Genomic DNA, 24,813 nt, shown 5'->3' on the forward strand with positions numbered 1-24,813 from the left:
GATTCTAAGAACAGGATATTCTGAGGATCGATGTTGGCATCTTTCTGAGCCGCAAACTTCATGAAGTCCATAAAGTTAGGGTTTTCTGAATTCCTGAGGAAGCGGACACAGTCCGCGTTTGTACCAACTGCGTCAGTTTGGGATTGGGAATCCGTTGAGGCCGGAGTCCTAATTCCAGTAGTAGAGGGAACCAATTGCTCTTGGGCCAATTGGGGGCTACTAGTGCAATGTGACCCTTGAACGTCTTGAGTTTGTTCAGGACTTTCAGGAGTAGATTCACTGGAGGAAAGAGGTAAATTCTTTTCCATACATTCCAATCTATAGCCATAGCGTCCATGGCGTAAGCCAGAGGGTCCAGGTTGGGAGCCACATAACAAAGAAGTTTGTGGTTCGACTCTGTGGCAAAGAGATCCACCTGAAGCCCTGGTACCTGTTGACAGATCCATCTGAATGACTCCTTGTCCAACATTCACTCCGACTCAAGCGGGACGGATCGTGATAGGGCATCCGCCGCCATGTTCCTCACTCCCGCTAGATGAGTGGCTGACAGGTGCCATCTGTTCCTGTCTGCTAAAGCAAATATGGCTATCATGACATGGTTCACGTGGCTCGATTTGGAGCCACCCCTGTTTATGCAGTGGACTACCACTGCACTGTCCAATACCAACTTGATATGAGACTTCTTGGCTGGTCGTAGCCTTTTCAGGGTTAGAAACACTGCCATAGCTTCCAGTACATTGATATGTAGCTGGCGAATGGTAGGGACCAGGTTCCCTGCACCTTTTTGTACTGTGAGTAACCGGCCCAGCCGCTTAGTGAGGCGTCTGCGTGGACCACTAGGGCTGGCGGAGGGAATTGCAAGGGTATTGTCTTTGACAGATTCTTGATTTATGTCCAAGGGCGGAGTCTCTTGCGTAAGATCGCCGGAATGGGAGCCATCTTGTCCTGGGATCTTCGGTTTGCTTTCGAGTGCCAAACCCGGTTTATATCCTTTAGTTTGGCTTTCAGTAGAACGTCCGTCTCTGATGCAAATTGGAGTGAACTTAGGATTCTTTCCTGGTTCCTCCAGGACGTCTGTTTGTTTTTGAGAAATTGCCTTGTGGCCTTGGCTATTTCTCTTCTCTTTAACGGCGGAATTGATAGAGTATGAGAGTTTTAAGTCCCATTGGATTCCTAGCCACTGGAAGCGTGACTCCGGCGTTAGCCGGGACTTGGTTCTGTTTATCTGGTACCCTAAATGTTCCAGAAACTGAATTACCTTGACCGTCGCCTTGTGACATTCTTCGATACTTGTGGCCCATACGAGCCAATCGTCCAGATAGGCTACTAACATTATTCCCTGAGTTCTCAACTCCTGGACTACTGTTTCCGCCAACTTGGTAAATATTCTGGGCGCCATGTTGAGCCCGAATGGCATTACTCTGAAGGAGTAAGCCTTCTTTCCTAGTCTGAAGCCTAGGAATGGGCGGAAGTGTCTTGCTATTGGGACATGATAGTAGGCATCTGTAAGATCTATAGAGGTGGTGACGGCCCCACGGGGAAGTAAGGTCCGCACCTGTGAAACGGTCAGCATTCGAAACTTGTCGCAGTGAATGAATGAGTTCAGATGGGACAAGTCTAGAATTATTCTTAGTTTGTTTGAGTCTTTCTTTGGCACGCTGAACAAGCGCCCTTGAAACTTTAAGTTTTTGACTCTTGATACTACCCTCTTTTGAAGAAGTTCTTGGGTATACTCTACTAATTCCGCTGTTGGTTTTTCCGCTGTTGGTTTTTGGTAAAAGGTGTTGGATGTTGGATGGAGGAGGACCTTAAAGCCATCTCCACCCCAGACCTTTGGTCACAATGCTCTGTGCCCAGTTGCTGAACCCCCACCGATGCCGGTAGAGGTACAGTCTCCCTCCTACCTGGGGATTCTCACTGGTTTGCTGATGGGCGGCCACCCCGTGCTCCCCAGAAGCCTTTGCCCCGGTTGGTGGCTCTTCCGGTGCCCCGGTGACGGGAGGGGCCCCTAGCTCGGCTGCCTCTAGCGAACCTATTGAATGCTTGAAACGACTGCGATTCAAACATCACGTTATAGGCCGGAGAGACCGCAAAGGAGGTCGAAGCCTATGAAAGGGGGCTGGAGTCCCTCAGGATAGAAGTCGAAGTCCTCTAGCCTTCGAGTTCCACAACCCTCAATAGTCACCATACCCTCTGCGAACGGGAGCGTGTGCTGCTACCCTCCATGGGTTGTTTGGTTTAAATGGAGGAAGATTGGACGAGTCCGGCATCAGCAATGCATGAGTTGCTTGGCCGGACTGTGCCTGTCCTGCTGCCATACTGTCTCTGAGACCCGACATCATGTTTTCCTGGGCTACTATCCTCTCCGACAAGGATTGGATGGTTTGGCCTGATGCTTCCAGTGTGTTAGACAGCTGGGCAAACATTTCTTGGAACTTGGACTGGACCAAGTCCCCAACCATGCTGCCCATCCACTGCATGATGCTATCTGAGAATGCATCAGGGTCAAAGGAGGGAGGCTGAGCTTTCTCCTTTGGAACTTTGGTCCTCGACCCCTTTGGTGGGGGAGTGACCTTTGGCTTGTCTGCCCCGGGTTTATGAGCCGGTGGCATGGTGACTAGCTTGGTTCCTGACCTCTTTGGCAGGGACTTTTGTTTAGACTTGAAGTCAGTCTTGCTTTTAACTTTAGGGACTGCCGATGAAGACTTCGGTCTGACCGACTGAGGTCTATCGGCGAATCCCTGAAAGGAAGTAGAAGTGGAAGGGGAAGAAGCCAAAGATGGACTCATGGACAACCCTTGAACCCCTACAAAACCTGCCTCGCTACCACTCTTACCATTGCCCATGTCGTCGATAGCCATGGGCTTGTGGTCCAAGTCGAGGGCTGCCACGTTCCCCACGACTTCCTGTGCAATGCCTTCCTCCGTCGGGAGTGCGACTGCTTCTTGGATCTTGGCGATCAGAGGAGCGGCCACTTCAGGGTCCACCACGGATCCTTTCTTCACCCCTGGGAAGATAGGGTGGCCATGTCCTGGGACAGGATGTAGGGTTGTCCCTTGGCGGAGTTACGCCCAAATCCGCCAACCCATGCCTTCAGGGTGTATAAAGCAGCTTCTCAGACCGCTTGTGCTCCCTGTAAGAGGGGTTATTATTAATACTTAACACTAGAGATAGACTTAACCTAGCACCATAGTGTATATTACAGTTTATTGATTCTCATTGTATCATTATGTATTGACCGAAGTGTTACATACCTCGGAGGTGACTTCATTCACCAAAGCATAACAAATGATGCAGTTCTCGTGGTGCCAGACCACGTAATCTTCAAGGTGAACTGCGCAGCTGGCATGTGCCCGGCAGACCACGTGCCCACAGGGTTCCTGGAGAACGGCGTTGCAACCCTCCTCCAGACAACAGGTAACCTGTAAATCAAATGATAAATGAATATCTACACGAGTATCATCAACCACCTTCCGGAGCAGGTCCGTAGTTGTGTGCGGTATACTATTGCTGCATCAGCATATATAATGCATGATAACATGTCACCCTGTTACTACTAGCTTCGGCGCCCTGTGTATACTCATAAGAACATCCTAGGCAGGTAATGGGAACTAGGAATGACTCCACCGCAGCTCCGGCGACACTGGAGCTACAAAATCTGACCGATTAAGTGGATTCAAGCTGTCCTCCATGTGCCGGAGTGAGGGATATAACCCAAAATCAGATACAGGGTTGAAGAGCGAGACGTAACAGGGTGGGACAGTTAAATACCTGGTGGAGTTGAAAACTCCGCCGGTGTAAATAACTGGGTATAGTAAGATAATAACTTACAACAGAATGTGGATGCTATACTATGTGTAATAAACCATGCATGCAAAAATGGAATCCCATAGACAGGCCGGAGCCTTTTCACATATCCAAAAAAGCCTAACTATCCCGAGGTCGGGTATGGCTTACGCCGGAGCCCTGAGGCCGCCGGAGCGGGGTGGGAAGAGGTGGGCTCCATAGATAGTGAGAGGGATACACTACCTAATGGGTCGGGGTGTGTCCCACTCCCCCGCGCCTGGTGGCCAACCATGGCTCGGTCGAGCAGGGTTCCTCCCTACACCACTAGCAGCGCGGCAGAGTACAGCAGGCCTGCTCACTGAGTGTACCCCCCAGTGAACCCTCTTCTCCCCCATGGGTGACTTGGATGGCTATCTGAGGTAGCGTGAGCGAGTCGTCACTCCACCGAAGTGGGTGAGCGAGGGGGAGGGTGAGGGGGGACTGAGAGGGGTCGGTAGCAGGGTGGCTCATATGCAATCGACTGGAGACACTCAGCCGGGTGAACAGTCACGCGGTGTGAGAGGCCAGTTGATCCAAAGAAGGCCTATAGACCAACTAGATGCCGGCTACAAGAATAGCAACACACAACATAAATATCCTGTCCTAACTCGGGGGAAGGAGCGAAATAAATAAGGAGCGAGAGAGAAAGGAATAGTCCTTGAGAAACTAGGTTAAACGTAAATCCAACGATTGGAAATGTTAGCCTAGAAACTCAGAGCGGCTTAGCCTAGATGCCGTAACGAATATTCGAAGGGCAAACGGCCAGGGTGGCTCAAGGACGGTAAGGGCTACGTAGGGACCAGTGTCCTTCCGTATATAAGACAAGCGAGTCTAAAAGATCCTATCTTATTGAGAAACAATGGTTGATATGACAACCTCCATGCAAGAAAGGAATGCGTACGCTACAACCGAAAGCATGCGGTTCGGAAGTAGGCTATCCCCCATGAACGGACTAATAAAATAAACACGTCAATGACAAATGCATCTTAAAATAGAATTAATTGGGTACTGCTCAAAATGCAATCGAGACCAATTAGTATGGGAGACCAATTAGTGCAAGAAAGCAGGGAATCATCACGCGGCTGGCGAGCCAAGAGAAGGCGGAGCGGGAACGACAACGCACATGCTACCGCTTGCCAAAGCCGTCTCAAAATTATCTCAAACATTAAACGCAGTACTTAACTTGGATGCAGAAGCTTGACGATCCATGATACAAACGAAAAACACAGCACAAGGAAAGTTCGCGTGCAGCGTGAACAGTGCTATCGAAAGCAATGTAAACAAAGGCGCTAGTTGTAGTAGTAGCGGGTAGCGGGGCCTTAGATCGGCTCCTCTGTAGACGAGGGATATTGAGGAAGGAAGAGACTAAATGGCAAGGGACCTCGGGTAGTGGTTTCTACTCGCCCCAGATACCATACCAACACCTTTAATTGAAGGTGAGCGAGCCAGTATACTCTGGCATTACCATTTTATTTTTTCTCTGGTATTTGTAGCAATACATTACCTTAAAAATGAATACTAAAGGAAGCATTTCACGGAGTGACACAGGCTGAGCCCAGAAAATGATTAATGCCATCAACTGGATCAAAGGAGTTATCTTCTAACTTTACCACCTCAATTAATCCTAACTTAACTTACTCATCTAAAATACTGATATTGATTAGACATTACTGGTTTAGACTGAAAGGTTCTCTTAAGTGAATATAATTGACCTAAGGCTTTTCTATAAGCTATAGGAGGTCTGGCATCGCTCTTAAATGGCAAATCGATCGTATATTTATCAGTCTTCACAATAGTCTCATTGAAATGTTTGACTGCTGCTTGATCGTTATAGGATAGCACATCCTTCCCGATGCTGATCGTATCTAATGACCACAGTCTAGAAATATCCTCGCCGTATATCCTCGCCGTCAAGAGGATTTACAGAACCAGTGACTCTCGAGCAAACTATACTCTGTATACTTATTACAGATTTTACATTTTCAACATCACTGATAACATTACAAGCTCAATTTGGTATAGGACCAAATATAACAGCACCGGCGGTGCTACCAAGCAAACATACATAGTCATATTTATCATGACAACACATAAATGCATTATAATAAACAGCACTGATAATCAAACCTATATCACTGAGGGTATCTGATTCAATGTTCCTATCTGTCAGTTTTAACACCTCGTTCATGCAATCGCAGGTACACGTTGTATAGACCAGGTGTATGGAAGTGTTAACATGATTACAAACAACAGCATTTAATTTGATATGTTTAGTACCTGCTCGAACCATTGCTCTTACTACATCAAACATTTTGTTTCAACATTATCTCCAAACGGAATTAATGTCAGTTCCACTTGTTTTATGGGCACTAAGTTCAATTTCTCAACATCTGGGATAATAAATGTTCTTTGAGATCCGCTGTCTAAAAGGGCTCGAACCGGGATCTGATGCCCATCATTACTCAAAAGGGTAGTCGGACAATTGGCCGACAGGACAATTGGTTGATAAAACAATTGACTGACAGACAGTTAGCCGACAGACAATTGGCCGACAGGACATCTCAAAAAAGATCTAAAAAAAGGGTTAAAACATACACGCTTTATTAAAAAAAAAAAACGCTTACATAAGAAGATAATAGCAATAATTTTCATCTCAATAATTTAAAAACCGATTTTTCTGGATTCGACCTGTCTGCCGGTGAAAAGTCCCTGTAGCTCACTTTTCTAAGTATAAATAGATCCTAGGGTTCGACCTGTGTCTGCCAGTGAAAGTGAGCTACAGGGACTTTTCACCGGGCAACACAGGTCTTCCCCCAGAAATAGATTTTTCCTTTGTCAAAATCCCTTAATTGATAGAATTGTGTGCACAAGCTCTTGAAAATTGCACACCATCTTCGACGTCATAGTTGAGTACAAGTCTTTTCTGTCTTTCCTTAACAATAATGTATTTTTTGTTTTCCCTTGAAACATCAGCTCCTGATAATGCCTGTTCTATTAGAATTTCTGTGCTTGATTTTTCAATCTTGAGCTTTTGAATTAATTTTAATAAGTTAGGGTGATGGACATTCACTAGAATACTGAAGGCGTGATGCCACCCTTCCAGCGAGTTGTTGGTTTTCGGCAGATCGTTCAGCACACTGTAGTGACACGGCCATAACAAAATGTTGAATAAAGGTCGTCTACCTCGCTGCACGATTCCTAACCATGTACACTCAAAATAAGACAAGAAATCTTCGAAAATTTCATCAGTTTGTGCATCTAAAGAATTAATAAATTGTTCAAACAAAATAGGTACATCATCAGGTGGTACAAAAGCTAGTGCTTGCAGCTGTTTTACAATAAATGCATTTTTTCGGTCGTTGTACCACGATTGTAAACCCGTAGTCTGTATCTTGCGCCACAAACACTGTCCAAAGTGAAAAAAACAACCAAAAATAGAAAAGTGAGGAAAATTGCGTTTAATGGAGTTTATAGCTGCTTTTTCAAAGTCTACAGTAATTGAGGTCATACATATTTACATTTCTTCCTTCTTTAATGAAGTTAAATATTAAATCATAATCCGCTTCAGATTTACTGTTTGTCAAGCAATAAAGTAGCAGCACTTCTTTTTTTTCAGTAATTAGCGCATGGATCGTGTATAGCTGCTTACCCAAAGGTGCAGAGTCAAAAGTCCCGTCGCAGAACCACGCAGTTTTCTTGGATAAGATTTCCAGATTTTTCAAAGTTCCGAAAATAGAAACCTCTTCATTTTCAAAGAGTAAAAAATGATCACCTCTCGGAGTCTTATATAGCTCATCTTTAAGACCGGGTCTCTTCCGTCGCACTGTACGTTTGAGAGAGAGCTTTTTTGGTAAAGCTCCAGCAATGGTCACAGGGATATCTGAAGTTGCACTATCAATAATAGAGCTCTGCATTTCCTTAGATCGTGCTGCAATAATCTTTATTTCTTTAACTTTTAAAGCTCAATTTTCAAAAGGAGTTGGTGGATGGGAGTGTTCAGAAGGAGTTCTGCTAATTACTTTGTCGATCGTAGCCAATCTTGCATTGCAGATATTACGATTCACACATCTCCAATGCGTTTTAGATTCTCTGGTTCTATCAATAATTTAGGCGTATCCCTCGAAAAGAAGTTTTTTGCCTCCTCGTTCCGTTTTGATGAACTCCGTGACTGATACTGAAGGGCTTGGAAAAATAAACTTAGTAAAAACAAAAGTTTGGTCTAGAAAAGCATTTGAAAATAAGTGGTTTAGAATAACAATCTTAACAATAAGTATTTTAGTATAGTATAGTAACGATGTATGCATTATCGACCAACTGTCCCGTCGGCCAATTGTCTGTCGACTAACTGTCTGTTGATCAATTGTCTTATCGACCAATTGTCCTGTCGGCCAATTGTCTGTCGGCTAACTGTCTTGTCGGTCAATTGTCTGTCTGCCAATTGTCCGCACAGGACTCAAAAGAAGGGTGGCTGTCGGTAACACTGTCTGTCGAAGAGATGCGACATTTTGAACTACAGTAATCTCTCTCCTATCGCTATTAATGGGGACCAGAACCGACCGCGATAAGTGAAAAACGGCGAGGTAGGGTCCCCCCTATTTTTTAAATGTGTAGTATGTATACGTAAATTTTTTTTGTACATGTATACATGTATATGCAAATAATAACTAACTATATTCTTATAACAAGATACATAACTCACCTCTATCAATGACGATGATCTTGATAAATGACGATGAAACACCTGTGCAGTATGATGGTGAAGATGAAGATGATTTATACTGCACAGGTTAATGAGAGCTTTACTGCTCCTCAGGTGACGCCTCATCGTCAGTTGTTAGAGGCGGGGGATCACCGACGGCAGCTTCCGATAGAGCTGGAGAAACAGCAGGAGGCAACGTAGTGTCTCGGTAGGAAGCCGGAGAGGCAGCAGGAGGAGTAGTATCCGACACTTCTGCAGGAGGTTTCGGCGCACCAGGAATATCGTGATGGGAAGTTGTTGACGTTTTTTCATCTGAGCAAAGATGCCCTTGTACAACGCCATAACACCGTCAATACGGTTACTGAATTTAATGGCTCTGACCATGTTGTGATAGATTTCTTGCGCGCTTTGTTGCATAGCCCGTGCCATGTTGCAGAGCTCTTGCAGATTTTCCAATGTAAGGCCATGTTGCTCAGGTTCGTCGTCGTCGCCGTTGTCGGCTGCCTCTTCTTCTTCCTCAATCGCTGATCTTGTCATTTCGACGCGGTCCTCGTCGGTTAGGGGCTCTGAGTGGCATTCGATCAGTGAGTTGACGTCTTCTGGCATCATGTCGGAGAAACCTTCGTTGGCTACCAACCCCGCCAGCCTCACAGCCTTATCTACGGCGGAGTGATGAACTTCGTCTGGCGTAAATCCCTCATAGTCATGAACGACGTCTGGCCACAATTTTCTCCAACTTGCATTCAGTGTTTGCTGTTTCATCTCCTTAAAAGCGTTCTGAATGTTGGCCAGGCACGTCGCAATGTTGTACTCCCGCCAATATTTCTTGAGGCTGAAGTCATCGTCACCTTCGTCGATGGAGGAGATGAGGCCCTCCATCGTGGACCTCATGTAGAGGGCCTTGAAGGCCCGAATGACCCCCTGATCCATTGGTTGGATGAGGGAAGTGGTGTTGGGGGCCAGAAACTCCACTTGAACCCCGTTGTAATGCAGGTCCATTGCATGTCCTCCTGCACAGTCCATCAAGAGGAGGACCTTAAAGGGCAGCCCATTTTCCGCGAGGTATAACTTCACCAGCGGGATAAAGCAGTTCATGAACCAGTCGAGTGTGAGGGCTTTAGTTATCCATGCCTTCTTATTACTCATCCAGTAGACGGGCAGCAAGGCTTTGTTTTTGTTTTTCAAAGCTCGAGGATTCAGTGACTTGTAAATTAAGCCGGGCTTGAGCATGAAGCCCGCAGCATTCCCGCACATGAGCAGAGTGACTCTATCTTTGTGGGCCTTGAACCCTGACTTCTTCACTTCGTCCTTGTAAAGGAACGTCCGGGACGGCATTCTCTTCCAAAAGAGGCCAGTTTCATCCATATTAAACACCTGCTCCGGGATATAGCTGCCCTCTTTAATTAATTTCGGGAACTCGTCCTCGACGTAACTAAGAGCTGCCTCTTGGTCTGCCGAGGCGGCCTCCCCATACAACGGAACGCTGCGAAGGCCAAACCTCCTCTTGAATTTCTCGAACCAGCCCTTGCTGGCAACAAAACCACGTTTTTCTTGTGGGGCAGGATCATCTTCATTGTCGTCATCACCATCATCGTCATCTTCGTTCGATCCCCCTACAGGAATGAAGCTATCATAAAGGGTTTTGGCTTTTGTGCGAATCATGTTGGTATCGAGACTACCTTCTTTTCCCGACAGTCTGTTATCCACACTGATAATGCATTCTCCATTTGCACAATCTTCTTATTACGAGGAGTCACAACGTGCTTAGTGTCCTTGGAGAACGTTATTGAGGCAGTTTTACGGATTTTTAATTAGTCTTTTTTTTTTTTTTTTTTTTTTTTTTTTTTTTTTTTTTTTTTTTTTTTTTTTTTTTTTTTTTTTTTTTTTGTATAGCGAACCGTTGACTCATTCAGTCCATACGTGCGGGCAACAGACGCATAGCTACTGCCTGCCTTAAGCATGTCCAATAATTTCACTTTGTCGTTCACCGTCATCATTTTTCTCTTCTTCTTGGGTTCACCAGAGGATGTAGAGGGTGTAGGACGTTTATGAGCCATTTTCAAGGGCGTCACAATCACTATTTTGCACAAAAAAAGCACAAAAATACAGCTAAAACTTTCACGCGGCAAGAGTAGTGACACGAGCGCGAGAGAACAATAAATGCGGTCTTCCTTCGCTGGGTGCTCGGCAGGGTGGGATGCTGGATGCTGGCTAACGCGTCTCGGCGGCTCGGCCAATCAGCTTGCGAGATTCAGGAGCCAAGATGGCCAGCGAATCAGAGAGGTGGATTTTGAGTTACGTGCCATTTCCATGTTGATACCTGATGTTCTAATGTACTCTCTCTGCCTTCTGCTAGCGCCCACGCCATTTTTTCTCAATTTTTAATTTTTGATGAATATTTTTGAAAAATCTGCGATGCACTGAGGGTGCGAAATTGAGGCGTGAAGTAGCGAGGGATTACTGTACTCTGATTATTCGTAGCCACTGATTTCTGATTAGTACTGAAACTAGGCTGCGATTGAGCAGTTTCTATAGGCTTATCAACTTTACTATGACCTGATTTGGTGCTAGAAGGTTGCTGAGATGAATTGGCATTAATGCTAGTAGAATTAGGTAATAGTCTAGCACATAAGAATGTATGATAATTACCATTACAGTAAAAACAATGTGTCTTACTCTTACTGTTACGTTCAAATAAACGATAACCCTTTTGTAAACAACCAAAGCATAGTTGTAATTCATGAATACAAGCTCTTCTAGTCCCAAAAGTGTTGTATTTCGTGCAGACCTTACTGCTGTGTTCGCCTTGACAAAAACAAGAAAAAGTTATTTTCTTATGGGTATTTTTAACATTAGTTCTGAAAGCACCACTAGGTGAATTAACTTGACGCTCGTTTTTCGAACCTTTGTTACAATATTTGTCACTTAGACAGACGGTGATGGCGAGGGGTTATGCTTATCACTCCTACCTAAACGCTCAATTAATTTGTCAATGCCCTTTCTCAATTGATCTACACTGAGTTCACAAGTGTCATGTCTCTGATACAAGGCTTGGAATGTTTCCTTGGATAAACACAGCTTGATAATTGCTTTCTCTTTAGAATCGGCGCTCGTAATACCTGGTAAAGCGCCTAACTGATGAACAATGCTATTCTATTTCATAAGGAAATCCGTCAGTTGCTCTGCATCATGCTCAGGGTGCGGTAAACTTAGCAGCCGATTTCTTAAGTTCTCTTCTATTTCCCAACTTTGGAAAAACGAGTTTTCAGTAGGTTTATCGCTGAAATATGATTAGCTGGAGTTATAACTAAACCCTCAAGGGTTTTGCGTGCTTTACCCTTAAAATAACTAATCAGCATAGTAAACTTGATGACATCATTCATGTCCTGCCTATCATGAATAACTGCTTTATAAACAGTCCAAAAGGGATAATACTGCTCAATTTTGCTATCAAGGGTAGGTATTGTAATTTGAGGCAATTTAGGATTTGGAATACACTAGGGGTAGCAGGTGCCGCAGGTGTCTGATTAACAGGTGTGGCTGGGGCGCTGGGGTGGGTGCGGGTGTGGGTGCTTGGGTGGGTTGGGTGTGAGTGCTGCTAACAGATTGGTTAGTTAGAAGATTTCATTGTCTGCGCTAGAGAGGTAACCGTTAGTCCTCATTATAGCGTTTACTAATTCATGACCCTTAATCTCCTTATAATATTCAGAAGCTGCAGTCTGTAGTGAATAGGCTCCTTTCTGAAAGGACCCTAAACGCAGCTTAATTACTGCTGTAGACAACTGTTCAACATGTTTTACCTCATGCAAACGTCATTCAATTTCACTTATAGCAGCCTCATACAAAATAAGTGCATTACTACAATTGTCTGCATCCATGATGAAAATTTTAAGGCAAAATCGCCTTACAAAACATACAAAGTTGCCAATAACAATTACAACATACATCTCAATATCAAAGTAACAAAACTTCTTCGAAAAACACTGATACACAGAAAAACACTCAAGTTAACAATCTGTGTTCTACAAAAATAATACTGGTCAATACCATATTACAGAACTCTTATTCAAAAGTCAAATTGCAATGAGACGGAAGAACACAGTCTCGTTACATCTCGATACTTATATGTCAACTACATCTACCATCAAAAAAGGAGAATGACCCTCGCCTAGTTGTTGACCCTTTATCTTAGGTTGTCGCGTGTGTTGTAGTTAAAAAAACGATGTGCCAGAATAAAATTGCTCGAGGGGCTGTAAACAATCCAACAACAAACGATGGTGATATAGAATAATCTGATTCTAAGTTACAAAGATCCAAAATAATGCGTTCAGTATCTAGAATAACTAATTCGGAAGTATTTTAACATTGGTTTGAAGGACCAAGAAGGGAGAGAAGCTGTGACAAAAAAGATGGACTTAGTAGACTGTATATGCTTAACGTTGTTACTTGGTTAAAAAGCCTTATGTAACAGCTCCACAAAACTCCCTTTGTGGTTTCTAAATTACGGGGAGATCTTTCAACCCAATTCATTATTAACGAGGATAACACACCAATGTTGAGAGTACTCACGGGTTGATTGTCAGACCTTAGAGGACCGCTGTGTTATCTCATTTCTAAAAGTTATTTGCATAACCTTAAAGTATGAACAAGATTTATCAGATCAATTTATATTCACCATCCATAAAACTGAAACATAGGAAAATGAAATAAAATAGAGGGATATTGAAACGCATTTGATAAATTTACAGTTAACATTATTTTAATAAAGTTAAACAAATCAAAAAGTAATAACGTAAGTGACATATGAAATTAATCACTCAATGGGAATTACAACTCGGTGGCTCTCAAATGAAACAAATTAAGACAAAATTCAAAGAATCAGGGCAATCGCCCTTTCTAAATCCACACACACATCACTACACAACACTAGATGACAGGTCACCTCAAAAGTTGAGCCAAGAAGCTGTTCGTTCTGTCCTGCGTTCGGGTTTTGTTGGGAAAAAGAGAAGTTATAAAATTACCACGAATGCAGAACTGACTTGCAAGGTTTTCATGAACATAAAACCTTTACAATAATGATCAAGTTCGTTGTCAAATACAATAATGATCAAGTTCGTTGTCAAAAATAAATTCCAAATATAACAGTGCAATTTCAACATTTGTTAAATGTAGTGAATTAATTGGTGGTGTGTCAATACAATTTTGGGCGATGTCACGCCCATACAGTGTGCTACGCATGGGAACGACCAGAGGGGCGAATTACCACCCTTCTTTTCCCCTCCCGATCTATTGACCTCTCCTAATGGCTTCTCTGGCGAGAGGCACAAACAAGACCCAATAACACCTTCAGCTCTTACTATGCGTGATATGCGCAACACACTCACCAAGGGCAATTTCATATACATATATAAGGACAAATGAATTATCATAACTAAAACAGTAATTATACTTCGTTACTAAAATGTCTACTGACGTTATGTCAAAAGACTTCGTCTTTGTGTAAAACCATCTTTTCAACTACGTACTAGAACATAGCAAAATCAGATAAAATAATGTTAAGAGTGCCATTCTCGAGTAGATGTGGTTCTTTCACCCTCATTATGTCATGCAATATAGACGTACATATTTATACAAAATATATTGGCATGCGAACATATTTGGTTTTCACATGAATACAAATACAATAACATAGTTCCTGTCTGTCTATTACCTGACAGATGGCAATACGCAATGAAAATCTATCATTAATTTCTTATGAGACAGACTCTTATAACTTTAATAGCATGGAAACAAGTAAATACACAAAAACATTAGAAAAAATCGTTGTGAGAAGAATTCCTCACACATGGTCTTGATTACTCTTCTTACCCTACTTTCTACCTACCTGTTCCCACTCACCACTATCTAAATCACACTCATTCTATTCCTTACTCTCACCCCTTTCCCCAATGTCTTTGGGGTAGATCTAAGCCCGTATACTACCGTGGCGAACTAGACTATGCCAGTTGAAGTTTTTCTATACAGTTTTACCTCCTGAACAAGAATTTAAAGTTAATATGTTTTTCGCTGGCTGTAATTTACCTTTGAACTCTATCCTACGGTAAGGGGGACCGATGGGAATGTGGGGTTTTGGGTGAGGTAAAACACTTGGGGGAAGGTCTTACCATGTTATTGTGCTATTTCCTCTTATTTATGACGTTTGACACACGAAATACAAGCTGAAATAAAGTGATAAATTAACCAATTATACAGCCGTTACATAGCCAAAATCTACTTATTACTACTGCTATTACGACGTCGAATCCTACTATGCTTGTGCTAATCCTACTGCGCATGTGTCATGTTACAGACACCGACTTCCTAAGTGAGATAAATGATGGGAGTTTTTGGGGTGTACATGTAATTAACCAATCATGTTGCATTATTAACCTTACACTGCGATAGGACCGAGTGGAGGTTTTGGGGGGATTTATGCATTGTTACATATATTCCTTTGCCTCATTTGTTTTATGATCATGTAATATTATTTCAAGATTTTATTTCTGTTCCGTTTATCATAGTTTTGTTTAATGTGTGCACTGACTTGTTCTCACTTCATAATGTTGCCCTATATATCTTACAATATTACGTTACAATTGAGGGGAGGCCCCTGAAAGTCCCCTGAGGGGTGGGACTAGGAGGTGGTTTTAAGGATGTTTCGAGACTTTCTGTCAATGACATGAAATTGATGGTATTACATTTTTACATTTTATAAACATTCCAAATTACACATGCATTTTTTCTCCCTTTTTTCTATATTCACTTTACATGCCTTTCTGACCCATAACAATTTCTTGGATAAAATTTTACTTATTTACTTTCATATTATATTATCTTTCTGAAGGGGGGGTATGGGACAGCCCCCCCACCCCTGGTCTTGTAACACATTCTACTAGGATAGGTAAGAAATCTGACCTATATGTTACACTTCTTAAGATTGTCTTCCTTAAGGGCGGTACAGGGGGTGGTTAGGTATCATGTTCTGCTAGGTTAGGTTAGGTTAGGGTTGTTACTTTAGTATCCTAACCTATATGTTGCTTTTGCTTTAACTTTCTTTAAGGGGGGGTATGGGGGCCGGAGCACCACTGGTCAGGTTACACAATTTTTCCAATTGTGCTTAACATTTCTGTTAAGTTCAATTACCCCCTGAATTGGCCACTCTGATCCTTGAAACTTGATAATACTCCATTCATTGTTCACTAAAATGGCCTCTTGACTTGTACTTGATGATTTATACTTAAGTACCAGATGTGTAAAACCATGTACTATATATATATATATAACGTAGACACGTGTTCGTGTTTTTATTTTCCACAAACGTAATCATTTACCCCCACCCCATCCTCCCTACCCTGTTTCTTGCACTCCACCCCCCCCCGCAACTTCATGACAATACTTGCCGGTGTGTTATTTCACTTCACTCATCAACCAAGCACAATGGCAGAAGCATTCCCTGGCACCACCTGCTTCTCCGGGCCCATTATCAACTCGACTCTACCCCGGACTTGTGTTAACTGTTTCCTTAGTTACAAGGACTTTTCATTCCATTACTCAGGGCAGTATGAAAGGTTGGTAATGTACTGTTAAGATCATGGCCTTTTGAGAAAACAGGCCTTTTGCCCTCGTGGCGAGTGTAGGCTTGACCTACAAAGGAAGGTGTTTAGATAACATTTAAGTTAAGGTCCCTAATCTTTATGTACATTTAGTTATATCAATTGTGTTTTGGTGATCCTAAGGTTTAGTGCTTTTGATGTTGGTGATATTTACTGGGAATTATTTCCCATCATATCCCAGCGTGGCTTTACCAACTTGTACCTATGTCTTCCTCTTCCAGTACCCCATCCCGTCCTCCCCTTACCGGACAAAAGACTCCCTGGTGGTTACGTATGCCACACCCCCTACCAGAATTCAAATATATGGCAGTTTGTTTACGTTTCTTGCCCCTGAACCAAAACTTCGAAGATTGTTCAGTCGAAGTAGACTGGCAGTTGACGTTTTCCTATGTTATTTTATTTACTTCATTAGATTTTAAGGTAATATTTTGCCGGTCGATTGTAACTAATTTGTTATTTACCTTTGAACTCTGTATGTCGGTACATCGCACCCCTTGTACCATCATGTAGCCTTCAAAGGTAAATTACGGTTAATTACAGTCGACCAAATAAATATTACTTTAAATTCTTGTTCAGGAAGTTAAATAACATTGGAAAACGTCAACTGCCATAGTCGGTCCTAGTCTCATCCTGTCAGTCATCCTTACTAACCTTCTTTCCCTTAGTCGTTGTCTTTTTCCCAGCCCCCTTCTTATTCTTGTCCTCAGATTTATCCTTACCCTGTTTCCCTGTTTCTTCCCCTTCTTTCCCTTACTTATTACAACCAAGTCACCTTTGTCACTCGTACTCTCATCCATTCGCTTTTCCACTTTCTTTACCATTCCTGGCCCGTCACAAGACCCAGTAGTCATACCTCTTACTGCTCTCTTTCCCATGAATCCCTTCATCATCTCTTGCACTGCATTCATCATTACTCCAAATTTTTCGTCCATTGTCTCAACCATTCTCTCTCCCGCTCCTTTCACTACTTTCATTTCCACTTTTGCACTCCTGATCATTCCTCTCATTTCCTCTAACTTGCTCTTCAGCTCCTCACACTCTACCCTTAACCTCATTCTCTACTCAATTGTCCTCTCACTTCTCTCTCCAACCTCAACTCCTCCATCAACTTCTCAACCCATCCATCCTAAATTTTCTCACCATTCATACACACTAGACCAATCGTCCTGCAGCTGCCACACCAGCAGTCCCTGTTCAGGAGCCAAAAATTTCTGTGGCAGGATCACAAGCAAGTAAAGAAAGCAAGCAAATCTCCTCACAGTTACTTTAGTCGTACCGACTATCAAAGTTCCCCCAGCCACACTTTCCCTTTACAATACTATTTACTGACAGGACAATCGGTTCCCAACAGACACAAACAAAACACTCCGTTGGACCAGAGATTGCAGAAGTTCAGTTCTTTGGAATGCTCCTTCCTGTCACAGGCCAAACAACCAGCTCACCAGTGGCAGTTTCTTCTCGGGATCTTGTCATCTCTTGAAAAGCTGGTCCCTCGTGGTTGACTCCACCTTTGCTCACTGCAGTGGAGGCTGAAGGAGTTCTGGTGTCCCTGGCAGGAGATTCCCCTCAGCAGCAGGCACCTCTGTTAGAAGAGGTGAGAAGAAACCTTAGTGGTTGGATGACCAGAATCTTCGGTAGGAGTCCTCCTACATTCACCCCCTCTGGATTTACTCCTGTCTTGGATGCTTCCATCAATGGTTGGGGTGTTCATCTCCAGGATCTCCTGGCCTCAGCTGTTTGGATTGTGGAGGACAAGCTGCTTCACATCAGCATGTTGGAGTCAAAAGCAGCTTTCCTACGTTTGCGGGGGTTTTGAGAGAGGGTAGAGGCTCGTCCTGATGTCGGCCAACACCACGGTGGTGGCCTTTGTGAACAAACAGGTGGGCTGGTGTCTCGCCAACTCTGCTCAACAGGAAAGAGGCACCAATGGGCATTGACAACTTGGTGGAGCTCATGGCCGGGTGCATTCCAGGCAGGAGGAATGTGGTGGCTGACAAGCTAAGCCGTCAGTCAAGTCCTAGGCAAGGAGTGGCCTCTGCATCAGAATGTAGCGGACAGGTTGTTAGACCTCTTTGCCACTCGCTTCAACAGAAAGCTGGAGGTCTACCTCTCGGTGGTCCTAGATCTTTTTGCTCTGGCTGAGGATGCTTTACAGCCTCCTTTAGACAATCTCAAGGTGTATGCCTTCCTTCTGTTCTGCCTGATCTGTCAGGTCCTGAACAGAGTAATAGACTCCAAGTCTAAGGATGACCTTGGTGACACACCTGTGGCACCAGGTGGAGTGGTTCCCAGACCTTCTGTCCCTTCTGTCAGAGGTTCCGAGAGAAATTCCCCTTGACGCAACCTCCTTTGCCAACCTCGTGGAAAAGTCCGTATCTCTTCAAAGCTAGGAACTATCAAGTAGATCCTGCGAGCCAGAGTCTTTTCTCACAAAGCTGCGGGTCAGATGTCCAGCTATCTGAAAGAGATCTTCATCAGCAGTAGTGTACCAAGGCAAGTGGGCTGTCTACTGTGATGGGGTTTCATCGATAGGATTTCTCTCCACTTGGAACTTTTGTTCAGTGGATAGCAGATTTTGTGATGGTTCTGTGCCTGAAGGGTGTGGACATCTCTTCATCCTGGGAAATTTCATTATTGTTCAGGAGTTTTGAACAATCCTGTTTACCATGAGAACTCAAACCTCCGACATGAGATCTTACTCTGGCCCTGGGTAGTCCCGCATAAGCTCCGTTCGAGCCATTACGTTGATCATTAGACAGGAATCTGACTCTGAAGACAGTTTTCTTGTTGGCCTTGGCTTCCACGTCACCTAAGGCCTAGGTGTCATAGTTAGCATGGGCCGATCCAGAAGGGAAGTGTCCAAGAAAACAATTTCATTCTGGCAGTGTGAGGCGATTAATCAGGCACATTCCTTACTTGTTAGTTCTGTCACTGAATCTGTGCTGGCTAGAGCACATGACATGAAAGGAATTGGTTCCTCTCTGGCATTTAAGAACAACTTGTTAATCTGTAGGATTTTGAATGCTGGTTCCCGGCTTTGGCAAACCACATTCACATCATTATACCTGAAGGACATTGCCCACAGGTCCTTAGACACCTTTTCCTTGGGTCTGGTGGTGGCTGCCCAACAAGTTGTGTAGCTCTTCTAGTGCCCAAGACAGGACAGTTTGTATCTTATACCCAAGATATTTGTTTGGAAGAGAGAATGAGTGAGTTGGTTGACCTCCTTTCTTTTTTTTCCTTTTGTCCTTGCGGGCGAGTTGAAGAATACACGTCATATGCTGGAACTGGTCTGATACAGATAAGTGTGGCAGTCATACTGGTTGCAGTTATTTGGTTTGTTCTTATTCAATAGACAAATCTGTTTCTCAGTAGCCACATACTCCTCTCTCTAGCAAGGGGAGGGAGGATTGGTGACAAACCCCTGTGGCACATATGGTTGTTGCTTGGACAGTGTTCTCTTTACCTCCCATGAATGCAATGAATCTGGTCATGTCTCATTTATGTTTAAACCCAGCAGGCTGAGTTTTTAAGATACTCACTTACCTATTCTTTTGTAAGAGGTGGACAAAGAGGCAGGTAGAAGTGTACTGATTTTTATTACAGTCAAGGGAAATATAAATATACAGCATGCGGACGGAAATGTGGTCACCGACCCGCGAGAGAGTAAAAGTGGGTCGGCGAGACCCGATTTGTGTTTCTTGAGAGACATAAAATACAAAATATAAAAGTACACAATATGTGGTTATACAAGCTTTATACACTGGCGGAAAGCCCGCTGAATGCTCTCTCGGGGGGAAGTAAGAACAACGCGAATGATGAATTATATACAGAGAAAATTATGAATAAGCGTTGTCCTTACAAATACTCCCCCCCTAAGACAATAATTAGGTATGATTGTTGGCTGACTTCTTTGTACTTCGGGTAGTCACTCGCGGAAGCGAGCTGGACGGCGGAGGCGCCCTCGGGTGCGTGATATCAGTTGCTGTGGTAGATCCTCGGGGGTTTCCGGGGACGGGATGCCTCCCCTGAGGTGATCCTCGGGGGGTTCGACCGTCTTCCAAGGGCGGCCGCGGCTACGGCTAGGAGGTTTGGCGATCAAAGGAGTTGCTTTTTTCCAAGGAAGATTGAGGCGCCCTGTGGAATCCGCGTCTGCGAGGTCCTCGTCCATGATGAAGGCTGGTTTCAGACGATCGATTGTGACCCAGTCCTCGCGACCGTTGATGGATAAGAGAGATGCCTTGTCAGTGCGTCGTAGGACGCGGAAGGGACCGCGGTAGGGTCTCGTTAGAGGCGGGCGGCGGGCGTCGTCCCTGACGAAGACGTGCTTGCACGATGATAGGGCCTTCGGGAGGAAACGTTTGGTTCTGTCGGAGAAGGTTTTGACGCAGGGCGTGAACTTCCCGGCGGATTCCCGAAGCCTGGCGATGGAGGAGACAGCGTCGTCGGCATTGGTCGGGAAGAACTCGCCAGGGACTGTTAATGGCTCCCCGTATACCTTCTCCGCGGGTGATGCCTCGCCGTTCGCCCGCGGGCAGTCCTGAGACCGAGGAGGACCCACGGTAGTTGGCTCTTCCAATTTTCGTCGGTGCAGCGCGCCATCAGGGAAGCCTTGATCGAACGGTGGACTCTCTCCACCATGCCGTTAGCTGCTGGGTTGTAGGCGGTGGTGGCATGTAGCGACGTTCCATTAGGCGGGCCAGGGCAGTCCACAACTCCGACAGGAAAGCTGGTCCGCGGTCTGTCGTGATTTCGTCTGGCACTCCGAATCGACTGACCCAGCTGGCGAGGAGTGCTTCGGCACATGCTTTCGTGGTCGCCTCCGACATCGGCGTTGCCTCGGGCCATCTGGTGGAGCGATCGATTACCGCCAGGAGGTACCTGGCGCCTTCCGACGGGGGCAGGGGGCCAACGACGTCTATGTGGATGTGGCCGAATCTTCGTTTCGGCTGCGGAAATTCCCCCACGCCTGATTCCGTGTGCCGACTGATTTTGCTAGTTTGGCAAGGCACGCAGGTCCTGGCCCACTCGAGGGAGTCCTTCCGAATTCCATGCCAGACGAACTTCTCCGTCAGGAGGCGCATCGTCGTCCGGCCCGAGGGGTGCGAGAGTCCGTGTATGACGTCGAACACGGCTTTCCTTCGGGTGAGGCTGGGATCAGCGGGCGCGGGCGGCCCGTGCTGATGTCACAGAGGAGCGTCATGCCTGCGGGTTACCGAAGGGCACGTCTTCCCACTTGAGGGCGGTGATAGCAGTGCGGTATGCGGCGGTCTCCGGGTCGGCGGCCTGTTCCGGGCGAGGTCTTCGTAGTCGACCCCGAGACGCACGGCGTTGATTTCTATCCTCGATAGGGCGTCTGCCACGGGGTTCTTCTCGCCAGGCACGTACTGGATGTGCAACCGAACTCTGCGATGGCTGCTAGGTGCCTCTGTTGTCTCGCTGACCAAGCGTCGCCCCGCCTTGGTGAAGGCGTGTACCAAAGGGAGGTGGTCCGTCCTGATCGTGAAGGGGGAGCCCTCGAGGAGGTAGCGGAAAATGGCGCACTGCTTGGTACACTGCCAGGAGTTCGCGGTCGAACGTGCTGTACCTCGTCTCGGCGGCTGACATTTTTTGTTTTTTTGCTGTAGAAGGCGAGTGGCTGGGGCTCGCCCTGGACCATCTGCCGAGGACAGCCCCGCAGGCGACGTTGCTGGCGTCGGTGGTGAGGCGTAAAGGTGCAGCAGGGTCTTGGTGGATCAATGTTCGCCGCTCTGGCGAGGGCCCTCTTCGTCTCGTTGAAAGCCTTCTCTTGTTCGGCCTCCCACGTTAGGGCCTTTGGTTTCCCCTTCAGGACCTGTGTTAGAGGAGACATGGTGCCGGGCGGCGGCGGGGATGAATCGGCGGTAGTAGTTGACCATTCCGATGAACTCCTGCAGGGACTTGACCGTGGTTGGTGTTGGGAACTTCTGCACCACGCCTACCTTCGAGGCCATGGGGCGCACGCCCGTCGCGGAGATGCTCGTGTCCGAGGAAGTCCAACCTTCTCGGTGCCGAAGGTGCATTTGTTGAAACGGACGACCAGCCCCGTTTTCCTGCAGGCGCTTCAGGAACCGCCTACGTCGGACGTGATGTAGGTGCTCCTCCAAGGACCTGGAAAAAATTAAGATATCGTCGACGTAGCAGACGCAGAAGGGCAGGTTCCCCAGGATGCTGTCCATCAGGCGCTGGAAGGTGGCCCCTGCATTCCTCAGGCCGAAGGTTGAGTAATGGAAGACGAAGGAGCCAAAAGGCGTGATGATGGCAGTCTTGGGGACATCCTCGGGGTGCACTGGAACCTGGAAATAGGATTTTAAGAGGTCCATTTTTGTGAAGACCTTCGCCCCATGGAGGGCCCCTGTCAAATCCTGCATGTTTGGCAAGGGGTATTGGTCTGGGATTGTAGCGAGGTTGAGTCTCCTGTAGTCCCTCCGCAGGGCCTCCAGGTGCCGTCAGGTTTCTGTACCATGTGCAGGGGCGACGCCCAAGGGCTCGACGCTTTCTTGCAGATGCCCATTCGTTCCATCTCCGAGAACGCCTGCTTCGCCTGCCTGGAGGCGGCCTGGAGGGAGTCGTCGGAACTTCGCGTGTGTCGGGGGGCCTGTGGTGGTTATGTGGTGGAATATCCCGTGCTTGGGCGGCGTCCCTGCCGCCTGACGAAGTTCCGGCTTGAAGACTTCGGGGAACTCCTGCAGGAGGTTGCCGTATTTGTGGGGGGCGATGGTACAAATTGTAGGGGCGCCCGGGCCTGCTGCCAGTGGAAGGGAAAGGCATGTCCCCGTGTCGAGGAGGCCCTTGCGGCCCACGTCCACCAGGAGGCCGTTCTGCGCCAGGAAATCTGCCCCCAGTAGCGGGATCCTGACGTCCGCGATTGTGAATTCCCAGACGTAGTTTCGCCCCCAAGATGAATATCTCGAGGGGCTTCGTGCTGTAGGAACGGATGGGGGTCCGTTTGCGGCGACGAGGGAGGTTGTTTTGTCGGGCTCGCGGTTACGGTCTTTTCCTGACGGCGGGAATATCGAGTGCATTGCCCCCGTGTCCACCAACATCCTCCGGCCGGAGATCGCGTCGCGGACGTAGAACCCTACGGTGTGTGGTTCCGACGCGGCCGTTGCCACGGGCGGCCTTGGTTTTGTTTGCCGTCGCCGTTTTTTGACTGCTGGAAGGTGCAAGGGCTTTCGCACCTCTTGAAGAATCTCCCGAACCTCCGGTGGAAGCGGCACCAGGAGTTTTCGCCTCGCTGCGTGTGGGAGGACTTCCCTTGGGATACGGCGCCGATCTCTTGCGTTGGATCGTCGTAGTCTTCTTCCTTCTCTGCAGCCAGGCACACGGAGGATCGGGGGGCGGCGAGCTTCGCGGCATTGTTCGACAACGTCAGTTTCTTCGCCTTCTCTAGTAGTTCGTCGTCCTCTAGGGTGTACGCGTCGGTCAGCTGTTTTCGGACATCCGGCTCGAGTTGCCGCAGGAATATTTCGCGGCTCAGGCTGATCTCTATCTTTTTTCCGTCAGGGCCTATTTCGGGCAGACGGACGAGGCCCATCACAGTGTCCCAGGCATCTTGGGTGTCGACGCCGCGCATGGGGTTCGCGACTAGGTCGAGGGCGCGGGCGGCCCTTTCAGCGATGGGCACGGAATAGGCTGTCACGAGCCTTTCTTTTATCTCGTCGAGCGTGACAAGTCCGGTTCGTGCTCGACCGGTCAGCCAGTTAGATATTCGGTCGAACACCTCTGTCGGGAGGGCCGATGCGACGAGGTCAGCCTGCAGCACTTTGTTCGTGAGCCCCACGATCCGGAATTGCCCTTCGGCTCGGAAGAACCAGGCAGACGGGTCAGCCGTTGTGAAGGGGGGCAATTTGACAGCTCGAGCGGCCGCTGTGTCAGAGTCCGTCGCTGGGGCGGGGGAGGCCTGGGTTTCCCGCGTGGTACTGTCTGCGCCCATTGTCCTCTCTCACAAAAACGGTCGACAGAGTCGTGAATGGCGGGCCAAACCGTTTGAGGAAACGCCTGAACACACTTTGGGCAGGTATGCCGTATTTAGTCCGTTAGAGGCGTTGGTTATTTCCACGGTAGGAGCTTTCAGAGATCTATACTGAGGCGCCGTATGAGTCCGTTAAAGATCTCTGAAGGTGAGCGGCGGTAGTAAGTCCCTTAATGGCTGAGCCAAAACCGCTTGGGTCACCGTCCAAACCGGGAGGTCACCAGTTGTAAGAGGTGGACAAAGAGGCAGGTAGAAGTGTACTGATTTTTATTACAGTCAAGGGAAATATAAATACTATACAGCATGCGGACGGAAATGTGGTCACCGACCCGCGAGAGAGTAAAAGTGGGTCGGCGAGACCCGATTTATGTTTCTTGAGAGACATAAAATACAAAATATAAAAGTACACTATGTGGTTATACAAGCTTTATACACTGGCGGAAAGCCCGCTGAATGCTCTCTCGGGGGGAAGTAAGAACAACGCGAATGATGAATTATATACAGAGAAAATTATGAATAAGCGTTGTCCTTACACTTTCATGGGCTCAGACCCCCTTCTTTAGAACTGGATCTTTTAGGAAGAGTGGTCAGGTGGGCTAAACCCCCAGCTGGTTCAGGGTACTTAAACCTCCCTCCAAGTATAA

General features: G+C 46.5%; 1 long non-coding RNA gene across 1 annotated transcript in view; it reads left to right on the forward strand.

The window, feature by feature from the left end:
- Positions 1–24,813, forward strand: part of LOC135216995 (uncharacterized) — a 64,351-nt gene that overhangs the window by 35,764 nt on the left and 3,774 nt on the right. The window lies entirely within an intron of this gene.

The sequence above is a fragment of the Macrobrachium nipponense genome, chromosome 7, assembly GCF_015104395.2.
Source record: "Macrobrachium nipponense isolate FS-2020 chromosome 7, ASM1510439v2, whole genome shotgun sequence".
NCBI lineage: Eukaryota > Metazoa > Arthropoda > Malacostraca > Decapoda > Palaemonidae > Macrobrachium > Macrobrachium nipponense.